This window comes from Pseudophryne corroboree, unplaced genomic scaffold, assembly GCF_028390025.1.
Source record: "Pseudophryne corroboree isolate aPseCor3 unplaced genomic scaffold, aPseCor3.hap2 scaffold_480, whole genome shotgun sequence".
In the NCBI taxonomy this organism is placed as follows: Eukaryota; Metazoa; Chordata; class Amphibia; order Anura; family Myobatrachidae; genus Pseudophryne; species Pseudophryne corroboree.
The window spans coordinates 381,221-399,214 of record NW_026970092.1 but is presented as its reverse complement, the minus strand read 5'-3'; the positions used below and the strand labels follow the sequence as shown (position 1 = coordinate 399,214).

Sequence of the window (17,994 nt, the reverse complement as noted above, 5' to 3'; positions counted from 1 at the left end):
ATAATTGTATATACCACCTAACCGTGGTTTTTTTTTCTTTCTTTATACATACATACTAGTTATGAGTATACTATCTCTTTATCAACCAGTCTATATATTAGCAGCAGACACAGTACAGTGCGGTAGTTCACGGCTGTGGCTACCTCTGTGTCGGCACTCGGCAGCCCGTCCATAATTGTATATACCACCTAACCGTGGTTTTTTTTTTCTTTCTTTATACATACATACTAGTTACGAGTATACTATCTCTTTATCAACCAGTCTATATATTAGCAGCAGACACAGTACAGTGCGGTAGTTCACGGCTGTGGCTACCTCTGTGTCGGCACTCGGCAGCCCGTCCATAATTGTATATACCACCTAACCGTGGTTTTTTTTTCTTTCTTTATAGTCATACTAGTTACGAGTATACTATCTCTTTATCAACCAGTCTATATTAGCAGCAGACACAGTACAGTGCGGTAGTTCACGGCTGTGGCTACCTCTGTGTCGGCACTCGGCAGCCCGTCCATAATTGTATATACCACCTAACCGTGGTTTTTTTTTCTTTCTTTATACATACATACTAGTTACGAGTATACTATCTCTTTATCAACCAGTCTATATATTAGCAGCAGACACAGTACAGTGCGGTAGTTCACGGCTGTGGCTACCTCTGTGTCGGCACTCGGCAGCCCGTCCATAATTGTATATACCACCTAACCGTGGTTTTTTTTTCTTTCTTTATACATACATACTAGTTACGAGTATACTATCTCTTTATCAACCAGTCTATATATTAGCAGCAGACACAGTACAGTGCGGTAGTTCACGGCTGTGGCTACCTCTGTGTCGGCACTCGGCAGCCCGTCCATAATTGTATATACCACCTAACTGTGGTTTTTTTTTCTTTCTTTATACATACATACTAGTTACGAGTATACTATCTCTTTATCAACCAGTGTATATATTAGCAGCAGACACAGTACAGTGCGGTAGTTCACGGCTGTGGCTACCTCTGTGTCGGCACTCGGCAGCCCGTCCATAATTGTATACTAGTATCCAATCCATCCATCTCCATTGTTTACCTGAGGTGCCTTTTAGTTGTGCCTATTAAAATATGGAGAACAAAAATGTTGAGGTTCCAAAATTAGGGAAAGATCAAGATCCACTTCCACCTCGTGCTGAAGCTGCTGCCACTAGTCATGGCCGAGACGATGAAATGCCAGCAACGTCGTCTGCCAAGGCCGATGCCCAATGTCATAGTACAGAGCATGTCAAATCCAAAACACCAAATATCAGTAAAAAAAGGACTCCAAAACCTAAAATAAAATTGTCGGAGGAGAAGCGTAAACTTGCCAATATGCCATTTACCACACGGAGTGGCAAGGAACGGCTGAGGCCCTGGCCTATGTTCATGGCTAGTGGTTCAGCTTCACATGAGGATGGAAGCACTCAGCCTCTCGCTAGAAAAATGAAAAGACTAAAGCTGGCAAAAGCAGTAGCACCGCAAAGAACTGTGCGTTCTTCGAAATCCCAAATCCACAAGGAGAGTCCGACTCCAATTGTGTCGGTTGCGATGCCTGACCTTCCCAACACTGGACGTGAAGAGCATGCGCCTTCCACCATTTGCACGCCCCCTGCAAGTGATGGAAGGAGCACCCGCAGTCCAGTTCCTGATAGTCAGATTGAAGATGTCAGTGTTGAAGTACACCAGGATGAGGAGGATATGGGTGTTGCTGGCGCTGGGGAGGAAATTGACCAGGAGGATTCTGATGGTGAGGTGGTTTGTTTAAGTCAGGCACCCGGGGAGACACCTGTTGTCCGTGGTAGGAATATGGCCGTTGACATGCCTGGTGAAAATACCAAAAAAATCAGCTCTTCGGTGTGGAAGTATTTCACCAGAAATGCGGACAACAGGTGTCAAGCCGTGTGTTCCCTTTGTCAAGCTGTAATAAGTAGGGGTAAGGACGTTAACCACCTCGGAACATCCTCCCTTATACGTCACCTGCAGCGCATTCATAATAAGTCAGTGACAAGTTCAAAAACTTTGGGTGACAGCGGAAGCAGTCCACTGACCAGTAAATCCCTTCCTCTTGTAACCAAGCTCACGCAAACCACCCCACCAACTCCCTCAGTGTCAATTTCCTCCTTCCCCAGGAATGCCAATAGTCCTGCAGGCAATGTCACTGGCAATTCTGACGAGTCCTCTCCTGCCTGGGATTCCTCCGATGCATCCTTGCGTGTAACGCCTACTGCTGCTGGCGCTGCTGGCGCTGCTGTTGTTGCTGCTGGGAGTCGATGGTCATCCCAGAAGGGAAGTCGTAAGCACACTTTTACTACTTCCACCAAGCAATTGACTGTCCAACAGTCCTTTGCGAGGAAGATGAAATATCACAGCAGTCATCCTGTTGCAAAGCGGATAACTGAGGCCTTGACAACTATGTTGGTGTTAGACGTGCGTCCGGTATCCGCCGTTAGTTCACAGGGAACTAGACAATTTCTTGAGGTAGTGTGCCCCCGTTACCAAATACCATCTAGGTTCCACTTCTCTAGGCAGGCGATACCGAGAATGTACACGGACGTCAGAAAAAGACTCACCAGTGTCCTAAAAAATGCAGTTGTACCCAATGTCCACTTAACCACGGACATGTGGACAAGTGGAGCAGGGCAGGGTCAGGACTATATGACTGTGACAGCCCACTGGGTAGATGTATGGACTCCCGCCGCAAGAACAGCAGCGGCGGCACCAGTAGCAGCATCTCGCAAACGCCAACTCTTTCCTAGGCAGGCTACGCTTTGTATCACCGGTTTCCAGAATACGCACACAGCTGAAAACCTCTTACGGCAACTGAGGAAGATCATCGCGGAATGGCTTACCCCAATTGGACTCTCCTGTGGATTTGTGGCATCGGACAACGCCAGCAATATTGTGTGTGCATTAAATCTGGGCCAATTCCAGCACGTCCCATGTTTTGCACATACCTTGAATTTGGTGGTGCAGAATTTTTTAAAAAACGACAGGGGCGTGCAAGAGATGCTGTCGGTGGCCAGAAGAATTGCGGGACACTTTCGGCGTACAGGCACCACGTACAGAAAACTGGAGCACCACCAAAAACTACTGAACCTGCCCTGCCATCATCTGAAGCAAGAAGTGGTAACGAGGTGGAATTCAACCCTGTATATGCTTCAGAGGTTGGAGGAGCAGCAAAAGGCCATTCAAGCCTATACAATTGAGCACGATATAGGAGGTGGGATGCACCTGTCTCAAGCGCAGTGGAGAATGATTTCAACGTTGTGCAAGGTTCTGATGCCCTTTGAACTTGCCACACGTGAAGTCAGTTCAGACACTGCCAGCCTGAGTCAGGTCATTCCCCTCATCAGGCTTTTGCAGAAGAAGCTGGAGACATTGAAGGAGGAGCTAACACGGAGCGATTCCGCTAGGCATGTGGGACTTGTGGATGTAGCCCTTAATTCGCTTAGCAAGGATTCACGGGTGGTCAATCTGTTGAAATCAGAGCACTACATTTTGGCCACCGTGCTCGATCCTAGATTTAAAGCCTACCTTGGATCTCTCTTTCCGGCAGACACAAGTCTGCTGGGGTTCAAACACCTGCTGGTGAGTAAATTGTCAAGTCAAGCGGAACGCGACCTGTCAACAACATCTCCTCCTTCACATTCTCCCGCAACTGGGGGTGCGAGGAAAAGGCTCAGAATTCCGAGCCCACCCGCTGGCGGTGATGCAGGGCAGTCTGGAGCGACTGCTGATGCTGACATCTGGTCCGGACTGAAGGACCTGACAACGATTACGGACATGTCGTCTACTGTCACTGCATATGATTCTCTCCCCATTGAAAGAATGGTGGAGGATTATATGAGTGACCGCATCCAAGTAGGCACGTCACACAGTCCGTACTTATACTGGCAGGAAAAAGAGGCAATTTGGAGGCCCTTGCACAAACTGGCTTTATTCTACCTAAGTTGCCCTCCCACAAGTGTGTACTCCGAAAGAGTGTTTAGTGCCGCCGCTCACCTTGTCAGCAATCGGCGTACGAGGTTACATCCAGAAAATGTGGAGAAGATGATGTTCATTAAAATGAATTATAATCAATTCCTCCGTGGAGACATTGACCAGCAGCAATTGCCTCCACAAAGTACACAGGGAGCTGAGATGGTGGATTCCAGTGGGGACGAATTGATAATCTGTGAGGAGGGGGATGTACACGGTGATATATCGGAGGATGATGATGAGGTGGACATCTTGCCTCTGTAGAGCCAGTTTGTGCAAGGAGAGATTAATTGCTTCTTTTTTGGTGGGGGTCCAAACCAACCCGTCATATCAGTCACAGTCGTGTGGCAGACCCTGTCACTGAAATGATGGGTTGGTTAAAGTGTGCATGTCCTGTTTATACAACATAAGGGTGGGTGGGAGGGCCCAAGGACAATTCCATCTTGCACCTCTTTTTTCTTTTCTTTTTCTTTGCGTCATGTGCTGTTTGGGGAGGGTTTTTTGGAAGGGACATCCTGCGTGACACTGCAGTGCCACTCCTAGATGGGCCCGGTGTTTGTGTCGGCCACTAGGGTCGCTTATCTTACTCACACAGCTACCTCATTGCGCCTCTTTTTTTCTTTGCGTCATGTGCTGTTTGGGGAGGGTTTTTTGGAAGGGACATCCTGCGTGACACTGCAGTGACACTCCTAGATGGGCCCGGTGTTTGTGTCGGCCACTAGGGTCGCTTATCTTACTCACACAGCTACCTCATTGCGCCTCTTTTTTTCTTTGCGTCATGTGCTGTTTGGGGAGGGTTTTTTGGAAGGGACATCCTGCGTGACACTGCAGTGCCACTCCTAGATGGGCCCGGTGTTTGTGTCGGCCACTAGGGTCGCTAATCTTACTCACACAGCTACCTCATTGCGCCTCTTTTTTTCTTTGCGTCATGTGCTGTTTGGGGAGGGTTTTTTGGAAGGGCCATCCTGCGTGACACTGCAGTGCCACTCCTAGATGGGCCCGGTGTTTGTGTCGGCCACTAGGGTCGCTTATCTTACTCACACAGCGACCTCGGTGCAAATTTTAGGACTAAAAATAATATTGTGAGGTGTGAGGTATTCAGAATAGACTGAAATGAGTGGAAATTATGGTTTTTGAGGTTAATAATACTTTGGGATCAAAATGACCGCCAAATTCTATGATTTAAGCTGTTTTTTAGGTTTTTTGGAAAAAAACACCCGAATCCAAAACACACCCGAATCCGACAAAAAAAATTCGGTGAGGTTTTGCCAAAACGCGGTCGAACCCAAAACACGGCCGCGGAACCGAACCCAAAACCAAAACACAAAACCCGAAAAATTTCCGGCGCTCATCTCTAGAAAGGACACCGGCCCTTTAAGGGAAGCTGTACTCTGCTGGAAGCTGAGCTGGAAGCAGGTAATGTTGTAGCTGGAAACAGATGAATCCACAATGGATTGGAGAGTCAGGCTACACCGCAGGTGGAATGCTGGTGCGGGTCTCTATGGTGGAAGTCTTGAGACAGGAGCTGGAACCTGGAAGACAATCACAGGAGAGAGACAAACAGGAACTAGGTTTGACAACCAAAGCACTGACGCCTTCCTTACTCAGGCACAGTGTATTTATACCTGCAGCAAGGAAGGGATTGGCTAGGCAATTGTGCAGATTATCAATACTGAGAACAGATTGGTGGAAATGATCAGCTGACAGAATCCAAGATGGCTGCGCCCATGCAGACACTTGGAGGGAAGTTTTGGTTTGTAATCCATGTGGTAATGAAAACAGTAATGGCGGCGCCGGCCACCGGAGACAGGAGGCGCCAGGCTGACAGATGCACATCCAACCACGCGGACACGGCGGAGGCCGCGGGAGACGCCATGCCAGGTGTAATATGGCGTTTACTGTGACAGCGTCCCAGAGTGACAGGAGAGAATACAGGAATGTACACATCAGGATAACAGATGGGATCCGGTCCTGGAGCGCTGAGCCAGCCTTAGGAGGCATCTGATGGGTAAGAAATGGCGTCCAGATACCCGGATCGTGACAGCACCCCCCCCTTTAGGAGTGGCCCCAGGACACTTCTTTGGCTTTTGAGGAAACTTGGAATGGAATCTCCGGACCAAGGCAGGAGCATGGACATCAGAAGCATTGGTCCATGAACGTTCCTCAGGACCATAACCCTTCCAGTCAATAAGATATTGTAGTTGACCGTAACGGTGACGTGAGTCCAGGATCTTGGCCACTTCATACTCAACGCCTCATTGAGTTTGGACTTTCGGAGTTGGAGGAAGTGAGGAATGAAACCGATTCAAGATCAGCGGTTTCAACAGGGAAACATGGAATGTCCTGGGTATTTTTAAGAAGGGAGGCAACTGGAGTCTGTAAGCAACAGGATTGATGACTTGTTCAATCTTGAAAGGACCGATATAGCGAGGTGCAAACTTCATACTGGGAACTCTTAACCTCAAATTCTTCGTGGATAACCATACCCGATCACCCACCTTGAGAGCAGGAACTGCTCGACGCTTCTTATCCGCAAACTTCTTGTACCTGAACGATGCCTTGAGCAGAGCTGATCGTACGCTCTTCCAGATATTGGCAAACTGATGCAAGGTGATATCCACTGCGGGAACAGAAGTTGCTGGAAGCGGTTGGAACTCAGGGACTTTAGGGTGGAATCCAAAGTTAGTGAAGAATGGTGTTGAAGCAGATGAAGAATGATACTGGTTGTTATGACAGAACTCGGCCCAGGGAAGTAATTGAACCCAGTCATCTTGAGAGGAGGACACATAGATGCGGAGGAAGGCCTCCAAGTCCTGATTCACCCTCTCGGTTTGACCATTGGTCTGAGGATGGTAAGCCGTGGAAAACTTTAGCTTGACTTGGAGGACTTGACATAAACTTCGCCAGAATTTGGCTGTGAATTGAACTCCTCGATCTGAGATAATTTCTTCAGGAAGACCGTGGAGTCGGAAGATCTCTTGTATGAATACTTGAGCCAACTTGGAAGCTGACGGAAGACCGGTGAGAGGAATGAAGTGTGCCATCTTGGTGAACCGGTCAACTACCACCCAGATGGTATTGAACTTGTTGCACATGGGTAAGTCTGTAATGAAATCCATCGACAAGTGGGTCCATGGTCGACGGGGAACGGATAGTGGAACCAGTTGCCCCGCAGGCGACTGGCGGGATACTTTATGTTGGGCACACTTTGGGCAAGATGCAATAAACTCCAAGACGTCCTTTTTCAGAGTTGGCCACCAATAGGACCTAGAGATAAACTCCAGGGTTTTTTGGATACCTGTATGTCCGGCAAAACGGGAAGCATGGGCCCAATGCATGAGCTTCTTCCTTAGCATCGGCTTCACAAAACTTTTCCCTGATGGGGGCGTAGAGTCCATCCCTACCGTGGAGAATGCCAACGGACTTATAATAGGATGCTTGTCTGAAGACTCTGACTCATTTTCTTGCTCCCATGAGCGGGAAAGGGCATCGGCCTTGCGATTCTGAGAGCCCGGACAGAACTGGAGTTTAAAGTCGAACCTGGAAAAGAAAAGTGCCCATCTGGCCTGACGAGGGTTGAGACATTGTGCGCCTTTCAAATATAGAACGTTCTTGTGGTCTGTAAGGATGGTGATTGAATGAGAAGCTCCCTCCAACAGATATCTCCACTCCTCTAGAGCGAGCTTGATGGCTAGCAACTCCTGGTCGCCAATGGCATAGTTGCGCTCCGCTGGGGAGAACTTCCGTGAAAAGAAACTGCAAGGATGTAAATGGCCATCTTTAGCCCTCTGAGATAACACCGCTCCTACTCCAACGGAGGAGGCATCCACCTCTAGGATGAAAGGAGAGTCGATGTCAGGCTGTTTCAGGACAGGCGCAGAGATGAACCTCTGTTTTAAAAGATGAAAAGCTTGCATGGCTTCTTCAGACCACTTGGACGGGTTAGCACCCTTCTTGGTGAAAGCAGTAATAGGCGCCACAATGGTGGGAAAGTCTCGTATAAACTTTCGGTAATAATTGGCGAACCCTAAGAACCTCTGGACCCCTTTGAGGGTTAAGGGTACTGGCCAATTCTGAATTGCTTGTAGTTTCTCAGGATCCATCTCTAGTCCGAAACCGGACACAATGTACCCTAGAAACGGAATGGACTTGACTTCAAAGACGCATTTCTCTAATTTGCAATAGAGATGATTGACACGGAGACGGGACAGAACCTCCTTTACCCAAAAACGATGTTCCTCTAAATTGTTGGCAAAAATGAGGATATCATCTAGATAGACCACGACATGACGGTATAGAATGTCTCTGAAGATCTCATTGACGAAATGCTGGAAGACAGCTGGAGCATTGCTCAATCCGAAGGGCATGACGAGGTACTCATAATGTCCGTCACGGGTGTTAAATGCGGTCTTCCACTCGTCACCCTCACGGATCCGGATGAGATTGTATGCACCTCGCAAGTCCAGCTTTGTAAAGATGGTAGCTCCGCTAACTCTGTCAAAGAGCTCAGTAATCAGGGGTAAAGGATAACGGTTCTTGATGGTAATGTCGTTCAAACCTCTGTAGTCGATGCACGGCCGCAGACCACCATCTTTCTTTTTTACAAAAAAGAAGCCTGCGCCGGCTGGAGAAGAAGAAGGTCGAATGAACCCCTTTGCTAGGTTCTCTTTAATATATTCCTCCATAGAATGCGTCTCAGGCAGAGACAACGGATAAGTTCGGCCTCGAGGTGGAACCTTCCCTGGAACGAGATCAATCGGACAGTCCCATTCTCTATGAGGAGGAAGGATATCAGCAGAAGCTTTACTGAACACATCCGTGAAATCTTGATATGGAGGAGGTGGAACATCAGACGACCTGGGGGAGGAAGAACAGACAGGCAATACTTTAAACAAACATGTCTCAGCACAGGAGGAACCCCATGCCAGGATTTGCGTAGTCGTCCAATCAATTGTAGGATTGTGAAGACGGAGCCATGGAAGGCCCAGGACCACAGGATGTGTGGCTCTTGGAATCACTAAAAAAGAAATAAGTTCGGAATGAAGAACTCCCACTCTCAGACGAACTGGTAGAGTCCTTAAAGAAATAACTGCATCAAAAATTTTGCTGCCATCCACGGCAGTTAAAGAAATGGACGAAGGAAGTCTCTCGGTGGGTAGGGACCACCGTTTAACATAGGCTTCGGTAATAAAGTTCCCAGCTGCTCCGGAATCAAGGAGGGCAATGACGTTCCGATAACGTTGAGCAACTTGAAGCGAGACTGGGAGATTACAATCTTGAGAAGATGGAGAGGAGATCATTACTCCTAGCCGGCCCTCTCCTTGGCGAGCTAGGATTTGAAGTTTCCCAGACGTTTGGGACAGGCATTAATGGTGTGAGACGGAGCTGCACAATAGAGACAGAGAAACTCGGAGAGACGTCTTCGGCGCTCAGCAGGGGTTAAACGGGAACGGCCAAGTTGCATGGGCTCATCTTTAGATGGTGACAGTTGACGAGGAGGAGGAGCAGAAGATTTTGGAGCAGATGATCTTCCACGCTCAGTTGCTCTCTCTCTGAAACGTAAATCAACTTTCGTGCAGAGTGAGATTAGCTCATCTAACTTAGAAGGTAAGTCTCTGGTAGCTAACTCATCTTTAATACGCTCAGATAAGCCATGCCAGAATGCAGCATACAGGGCCTCGTCGTTCCATGCCAGTTCGGATGCCAGGATCTGGAACTGTATCAGATATTGTCCTACAGTACGTGACCCCTGGCGTAAACGGAGAATCTCGGATGAAGCTGAGGTTACCCGGCCTGGCTCGTCGAAGATGCGCCTGAATGTTGACACGAAGGCAGTGTAGGAAGATAGCAGGGTGTCGGACCTCTCCCATAACGGTGATGCCCAATCAAGGGCTGAGCCACTGAGAAGAGAAATAATGTAGGCAATTTTTGTACGGTCACTGGGAAAATTGCCAGGTTGTAGCTCAAACTGAATCTCACACTAGTTGAGAAATCCCCTGCAGAATCTTGGAGATCCGTCAAATTTTGCTGGCGTTGGAAGATGAAGACGTGGAGCAGAAATGGGTAAGGTGGGTGGGGTTATAGCTGGAGTCACTGTGGTTGACGCACCAGACGCGCCTGATCCACGGAGAGTTGTCTGAATCCCATCCAGCCGAGTAGAGAGATCCTGGAGACAGCGGATGATGTGGCCCTGTGCAGCCTCCTGATGTTCTAGTCGGGCTGCCAGTTCTTGCATCGGCCTGGCCGCTTGATCCTGGTCTCCGGCTGGATTCATTTGGTCAGTGCTTACTGTCACAACTGAGGGCCTGAGCTGACGGGAGGCAGCCTCAGTTGTAGGGGCTGAGATGTACCGGAACCTGGGAGGTTGTATCAGACCCCTGGACATGTAAGTAACATAAATAATAAATGCCCGAAGGCGTGACCACGACAACTTGGATAAAAGTCAATGATGTTTATTATGACAACTCTGCAACACAGCAGCAGTAAAAGAAAACGTAAAAGTCAGCAAAGAATAAATACAGTTCCTGGGTACTACAGGATGGCAGGAGCCACAGGGCACTGGTAGTGTGAGATAGCTCTTATGATCTTCTAGATGGAAAGTCCTTACCAGGCCCGACTGTAGCAATGGAGATAACCCAGGATTGTGCCAGCTGGTGTTCCAGGAAAAGCTGGGTTGCTGAAGATAAAACAGCTGCTGTGGATACTGGCTGGAACCAGACTGTTGTTAGCACGGAGTGGATACTGGCTGGAACCAGTTAAATAATAAATGAACTTGGGAGCGATGAAATATGAACTGAAATGTAGAACTTGAGAGCGGAGAAATAATAATACCGGTGGAGAGTGGTAAAGTGTAGAAAGGACACCGGCCCTTTAAGGGAAGCTGTACTCTGCTGGAAGCTGAGCTGGAAGCAGGTAATGTTGTAGCTGGAAACAGATGAATCCACAATGGATTGGAGAGTCAGGCTACACCGCAGGTGGAATGCTGGTGCGGGTCTCTATGGTGGAAGTCTTGAGACAGGAGCTGGAACCTGGAAGACAATCACAGGAGAGAGACAAACAGGAACTAGGTTTGACAACCAAAGCACTGACGCCTTCCTTACTCAGGCACAGTGTATTTATACCTGCAGCAAGGAAGGGATTGGCTAGGCAATTATGCAGATTATCAATACTGAGAACAGATTGGTGGAAATGATCAGCTGACAGAATCCAAGATGGCTGCGCCCATGCAGACACTTGGAGGGAAGTTTTGGTTTGTAATCCATGTGGTAATGAAAACAGTAATGGCGGCGCCGGCCACCGGAGACAGGAGGCGCCAGGCTGACAGATGCACATCCAACCACGCGGACACGAGCTTTGGTATAACCCCATGGTTCTTAATGTGACCCCAGCATCCTCTAGGTCCTCTAGGTCGTATGAGAAAATAGGATTTTAATACCTACCGGTAAATCCTTTTCTCTTAGTACGTAGAGGATGCTGGGCACCCGTCCCAGTCCATACTGTGTCTGCAGTTATTACTTGTGGTTATACACATGTTGTGTTACGGTTCTGGTCAGCTTTTTGCTGCAATTGTTCATGCCGTTGGCTTGTGTTCTGTTGAATGCCACGTTCTGCGGCATGCTTAAGGTGTGAGCTGGTAAGATGCTCACCTTAGTTTAACAATAAATCCTTTCCTCGAAATGTCAGTCTCCCTGGGCACAGTTCCTATAACTGGAGTCTGGAGGAGGGGCATAGAGGGAGGAGCCAGTCCACACCCTTTGAAAGTCTTAAAGTGCCCATGTCTCTTGCGGATCCCGTCTATACCCCATGGTTCTTAATGTGACCCCAGCATCCTTTACGGACTAAGAGAAAAGGATGCCCTTGTGTACTATCCTGACTTCTCCTCCCGTCTGCTTACTTTGTGCCTTCCAACGCACAATGCGAACTACAGGTGGTGCTGCAGGGCCCACACCCTTTTACTTGCCTTACAGAGCAGCTCTGGAGCTGTTACAGTGCCCAGCTGCTGCAAGAAATCAGCATGAATGCTTCAGGGGATTGGGCATGGCCAACATGAGCCCCACACCAAAGGAGGGTGGGGGTGTTTAATGCGAACTAGGGGTCATCCAAGCACTGCAAAAGGCCGCCATGCCCTGCATGCCCCTTTTCTCTTTTTATATGCAGATGAGGGTTCCAGCCAACTTTGGCCCACTGCTTGGATGACATCACCGTATGCAAATCCGTCTGCTGCAGACCTTCCCCCAGGAATGCTTGTACTAGTTGTTGGATATGGTTTGATATTTGATGGTGCTTCAGTATTAGGCAGCCTTCCGCCCTCCCATGTTCATCTGAAAAGATGTGGTCTCCCTGCAGTTGTTGTCCCCAGACGAGAGTTCCCTTGTGCTTCCTCAGTTGAATCTCCTTAACTTGACGGGGGAGGGGCTGCCCGAGCTGCCACCCTCCCCAGCCCTATCCCAACTCATACTTATTTTACATATTAGATCTCTTGATCATGAAGATTGTTCTCACAGGGTTAGGTTCATCCATTATATTTTAAAATAGGAAGGTACAAATTACATATTTGAATTGCATCTATGTGCTGGATTCAAATGCCCCCCCCCCCCCCTTCCTTTCTCAATTGTGCCCGTCAGCAGCTATTCTAAGGTTGCTGCCAATGGGTGTGACACATTAATTTCTTCTGTGGGGTACACTGGACTCCACAAGGATTCACATTGGGGTGTAGAGTAGGATCTTGATCTGAGGCACCAACCGGCTCAAAGCTTTTGACTGTTCCCAAGATGCTCAGCGCATCCTCCTCTATAACCCCGCTTCCATGAACAGGGAGCTCAGTTTGTAGTTGGTGCCTTCAGTAGCAGGCCACTTAACAGGGGCCTGCCTCAGGCAGCCTATTCTTAGCTATTAATTTTGACAAGAAAAGAAGAACTTGTTTTATGAGAATCTACAAGGGCTGCAGCAGGCTAGGTCTAATAGACATCTTTACTGCAGCTTCATCACTCCCAGCGGCGCTGTATACTCCCGTGCCCTGGTTGCTGGGTCACTGCAGCGGAGGCTCCGGTTTCTTCCTAAGGTCAGTCACACACACACCGCCCTTCCGGATCACGAGGCCGCTGATTAAGGGGAGCGTGGCCGTAGGGGGTGGGCCGTGTGCGCACTGGGGTGGACACTGATTACTGGGCAGCCGCTCCACTAGCCACCAGGTACAGTTAAGGAGCACAGGTCTGGGGGTTTTTCTCCTATATTAACCCAATTTTGTACTGCCCGCAGCGCATTGTGATAGGTAATAGGGCCTGATTCAGGTTGGATTGCAATCACAATAAGCGATCCAACTGCAAAAATTGCTAAGAGCATACGCATGTGCCTGCATGCGATCGCCTCTGCCTGTCAATCGGGGCAGGGGGGGAGAGTGGGGTCAGCAACACTCCATTTCCAAGTCAGGGATGGAGCAGTGCGGGGGCAAGGCTTCAAAATGGGGTCTGCAATGGAGGAGACACAGGGGGCGTGGTCACAGCGGCTGTATGACATCACATTCAGCCGCTGTAATCACAAAAATGGTGGCGGCTTCCTGCGCGCACATACAGTCTGCACCAGCAGGAGGCTACACCATTGTTTATGATCACGCTGAACTGCAGTGCGACTGCAATTACAGCATGGTCAAGAAGGGAGGTGTCATACTGGGTGGCCATGCCCTGTCACTGTGCAGGAGCCAGCACCGCTTACACACTAGTCCCCGGGTGCAGCCCCCAACCCCCGGGACACCCGGAGCAACAAAATGTAGATTCAGGCCACCAGGCCACGCCCCTACCTATGAAATAATGCCTCCTTTTTACCATTGCGCTGCTTATTTGCACGCACTGCATTACAATCTCCCTCGCCACCTCTCTGGGTGTCACCAGTGATAGTGACACCTCTGAAATGCTTGTAGCAGCTGGTCCAAAGATCTATGCCTCAAGCCCTGAGTGTTTGCCCTTGTGACTTGTTGATCATCATAGCGAAGCAGATGCTTACAGAAAACTGCAGGGGCTTAGATTGAAAATAAAAAAAATTGATGGGTATAAGGTAGAGAGGAGCGGGTTCGGTTCTCCGAGAACCGAATTCCCCACGAACTCCACGTGGTTTACACTGGTCTGAGGCAGGCTCGGTTGTTCCCGCCTGACTCGGAAAACCTGAACAAGGGAAAATGTCATCATCCCGCTGTCGGATTCTCGCGAGATTCGGATATTATATATAGAGCTGCGCGTTGCCGCCATTTTTACTCGTGCATTGAAGAGAGAGCGGAGAGGACGTGGCTATGTTCTCTCAGTGGAAATCTCAATATCAGTGCTCAGTATCAGTGGTTACTTATTGCTGCTCAGTAATACTAGTAGTGTGTCTCTCCTGCTCAGTGTCAGTTCTCAGTAGTATCCTCATCAGTGCTCAGTATCACTGTTCATTGTCTTGTGCTGCATTGTGTTGCTCAGCATACTACAGTACATTACTAATAGTCCAGTGCTGCATCTTGCTGCTCAGTGTCAGTTCTAGTATCCTCATCAGTGCTCACTATCACTGCTCATTGCATTGTGGTGTTCTGTATACTACAGTAATATAGTAACATATAGTAACATAGTTTTTGAGGTTGAATAGAGGCAAATTGCCCATCGTGTTCAACCTGTTTTAAGTTGTGATGATTCTACATACTTGCTGAATAATGTTTTATGACTAGTTAGCTACTATAACTCATGTTACCCCCGGATTAACCATGTTGATATTTTAAGTATTATAACCTTGGATAGCTTTTTCATTCAGAAATGTATCCATTCCTTTTTTAAATCCAATTACAGAGTCCGCCATTACCACCTTCCCTGGCAGGGAATTCCACATCCTGATTGCCCTAACAGTGAAGAACCCTTTCCTCCATTGCATTCTGAACTTTCCTCCAGTCGCAGCGAGTGACCACGTGTTCTTTTAATAAATAATTCCTCTGATAACTCTTTGTTATGTATCTTTACATATTTGAAGATATTAATAATATCTCCTCTTAGGCACCTCTTTTCTAGTGTATACATATTCAGCCTAGTAAGTCTTTCCTTATAGTCCAGTACTTTTAGGCCTTTAATCAATTTAGTCTTCAGGATCTCTCGGACTTCCATGAGCAGCAGAGTAGTGCAATGGAAGGATGCTGGGCCCATAACCCAGAGGTCGATTAATCGAAACTATCCTCTGCTATGTGCATTTTTTTTTATAATTAAAGTAATCAAAAACTGGGATTGATATTTTGGCTCTTCTATTTTTACTTAAAGTACAATAACTTTTATCATTTTAATTTGTTTTAATAGTATATTGACAGCATTGTTTTCTTTAAAAAATCCACTTAATTTTCTTTACCCTATTACTGAAATGGTAATTGACAAAAACAAACTACATTGTCACCAGAAGAGCAATGCAAAATGTACAAGTGATATATTAAAATCATCTTCCATCTTGAATTTCAATGATGCATTGGGACAACAATTTTGTGAGAAACATCTTCACCCATAAAGAAAGATTTTCTTAATTCCTTATCTGTGTGCTGATTAGATATTACCTTGTTTTCACATTAAACAGACTTCCACATGAGAAAGCAGCAAGGATGCAGTAACGTTTATGTGTCCTGGTGTAAACCTGTATTTTTTCAGTAGACATTGAAATGAGGATGCATCTTGCTGCCTTTCCAATGTAGCAAGTTTAATTCAGTAATAGGTGAAAAAACATTCCTACAAAGGTGTTAATCAGAGACTTGGCTTTGTGGACACTTTTCAGAGAGCAAATTTGTTAGCATAAAAATAAAGTCAGAAAATGAAGAGCTGTTTAATCACTCAATTGGACTTTTCTGCCAGCATAGTTTTTTTTTCTCTGCAACCCACTGCTAAATTGTGCTTCCTAGCTGTTTTTTATAAAATCACTTAATCAAATCTAACTCTGATTACATCAGAGAAGGCCAGGTACCCTACACCATAAGAGGGGGTTTGAAATTTTGACTTGTCTACTTAAAGATCACCAAAATCTGATCACAAGGTCAATTACATCCCTGGGTGGGATTGAACCACCAACCTTTTGGTTAATAGCCAAACATGCTAACCGATTGCACCACAGAGACACCTCGTAAAAGTCCATTCTGACAAAGGCTAATAAGCATTCATCTAGAACGTTTCCTAGAAAAACTTTAAAAAGTCAATAATCTGGAGAGTTTTTGTAAGAAACACATTGCTACTTTCCCATGATGAGTGAGTGCTTCAGGATCTCTTGCACTTACATGAGCAGCAGAGTACTGCAACGGAAGCATGCTGGGCCCATAACCCAGATGTAGGCAGATTGAAACTATCTTCTGCTATATGCATTGTTTTTTGTTAATTAAAGTAATCCAAAACTGGGATTGATATTTTGGCTCTTTTATTTTTACTTAAAGTACAATAACTTTTACCATTTTAATTTGTTTTAATAGTAAATTGACAGTATTGTTTTCTTTCAAAAATCCACTTAATTTTCTTTACCCTATTATTAAAATGGTAATTGACAAAAACAAACTACATTGTCACCAGAAGAGCAGTACAAAATGTACAAGTGATATATTAAAATCATCATTCCAGCTTGAATTTCAATGATGCTTTGGTGCAACAATTTTGTGAGAAACATCTTCACCCATAAAGAAAGATTTTCTTAATTCCTTACCTGTGTGCTGATTAGATATCACCTTGTTTTCACATTAAACAGACTTCCCCATGAGGAAGCAGCAAGGATGCAGTGACGTTTATGTTTCCTGGTGTCAACCTGTATTATTTCAGTAGACATTGAAATGAGGATGCATCTTGCTGCCTTTCCAATGAAGCAAGTTTAATTCAGTAATAGGTGAAAAACCATTCCTACAAAGGTGTTAACCAGAGACTTTACTTTGTGGACACTTTTCAGAGAGCAAATTTGTTAGCATAAACATAAAATCAGAAAATGAAGAGCTGTTTAATCACTCAATTGGACTTTTCTGCCAGCATAGTTTTTTTTCTCTGCAACCCACTGCTAAATTGTGCTTCCGAGCTGTTTTTTTATAAAATCACTTAATCAAATCTAACTCTGATTACATCAGAGAAGGCCAGGTACCCTACACCATAAGAGGGAGTTTGACATTTTGACTTGTCTACTTAAAGGTTACCAAAATCTAATCACAAGGTCAATTACATCCATGGGTGGGATTGAACCACCAACCTTTTGGTTAATAGCCAAACATGCTAACCGATTGCACCACAGAGACACCTCGTAAAAGTATATACTGACAAAGGCTAATAAGCATTCATCTAGAACGTTTCCTAGAAAAACTTTAAAAAGTCAATAATCTGGAGAGTTTTTGTAAGAAACACATTGGTACTTTCCCATGATGAGTGAGTGCTTCAGGATCTCTTGCACTTACATGAGCAGCAGAGTACTGCAACGGAAGCATGCTGGGCCCATAACCCAGAGGTAGGCAGATTGAAACTATCCTCTGCTATATGCATTGTTTTTTGTTAATTAAAGTAATCCAAAACTGGGATTGATATTTTGTCTCTTTTATTTTTACTTAAAGTACAATAACTTTTACCATTTTAATTTGTTTTAATAGTATATTGACAGTATTGTTTTCTTTCAAAAATCCACTTAATTTTCTTTACCCTATTATTAAAATGGTAATTGACAAAAACAAACTACATTGTCACCAGAAGAGCAGTACAAAATGTACAAGTGATATATTAAAATCATCTTTCCAGCTTGAATTTCAATGATGCTTCGGTGCAACAATTTTGTGAGAAACATCTTCATCCATAAAGAAAGATTTTCTTAATTCCTTACCTGTGTGCTGATTAGATATCACCTTGTTTTCACATTAAACAGACTTCCCCATGAGGAAGCAGCAAGGATGCAGTGACGTTTATGTTTCCTGGTGTCAACCTGTATTATTTCAGTAGACATTGAAATGAGGATGCATCTTGCTGCCTTTCCAATGAAGCAAGTTTAATTCAGTAATAGGTGAA

At 46.1% G+C, this 17,994-nt stretch overlaps 1 non-coding gene across 1 annotated transcript; it reads right to left on the bottom strand.

Moving 5' to 3' along the window:
• Positions 1–16,020: 16,020 nt before the first annotated feature.
• On the bottom strand, positions 16,021–16,094 carry TRNAN-AUU (transfer RNA asparagine (anticodon AUU)). Its single transcript has one exon. It is a non-coding gene; the product is annotated as a tRNA-Asn (tRNA).
• Positions 16,095–17,994: the final 1,900 nt, after the last annotated feature.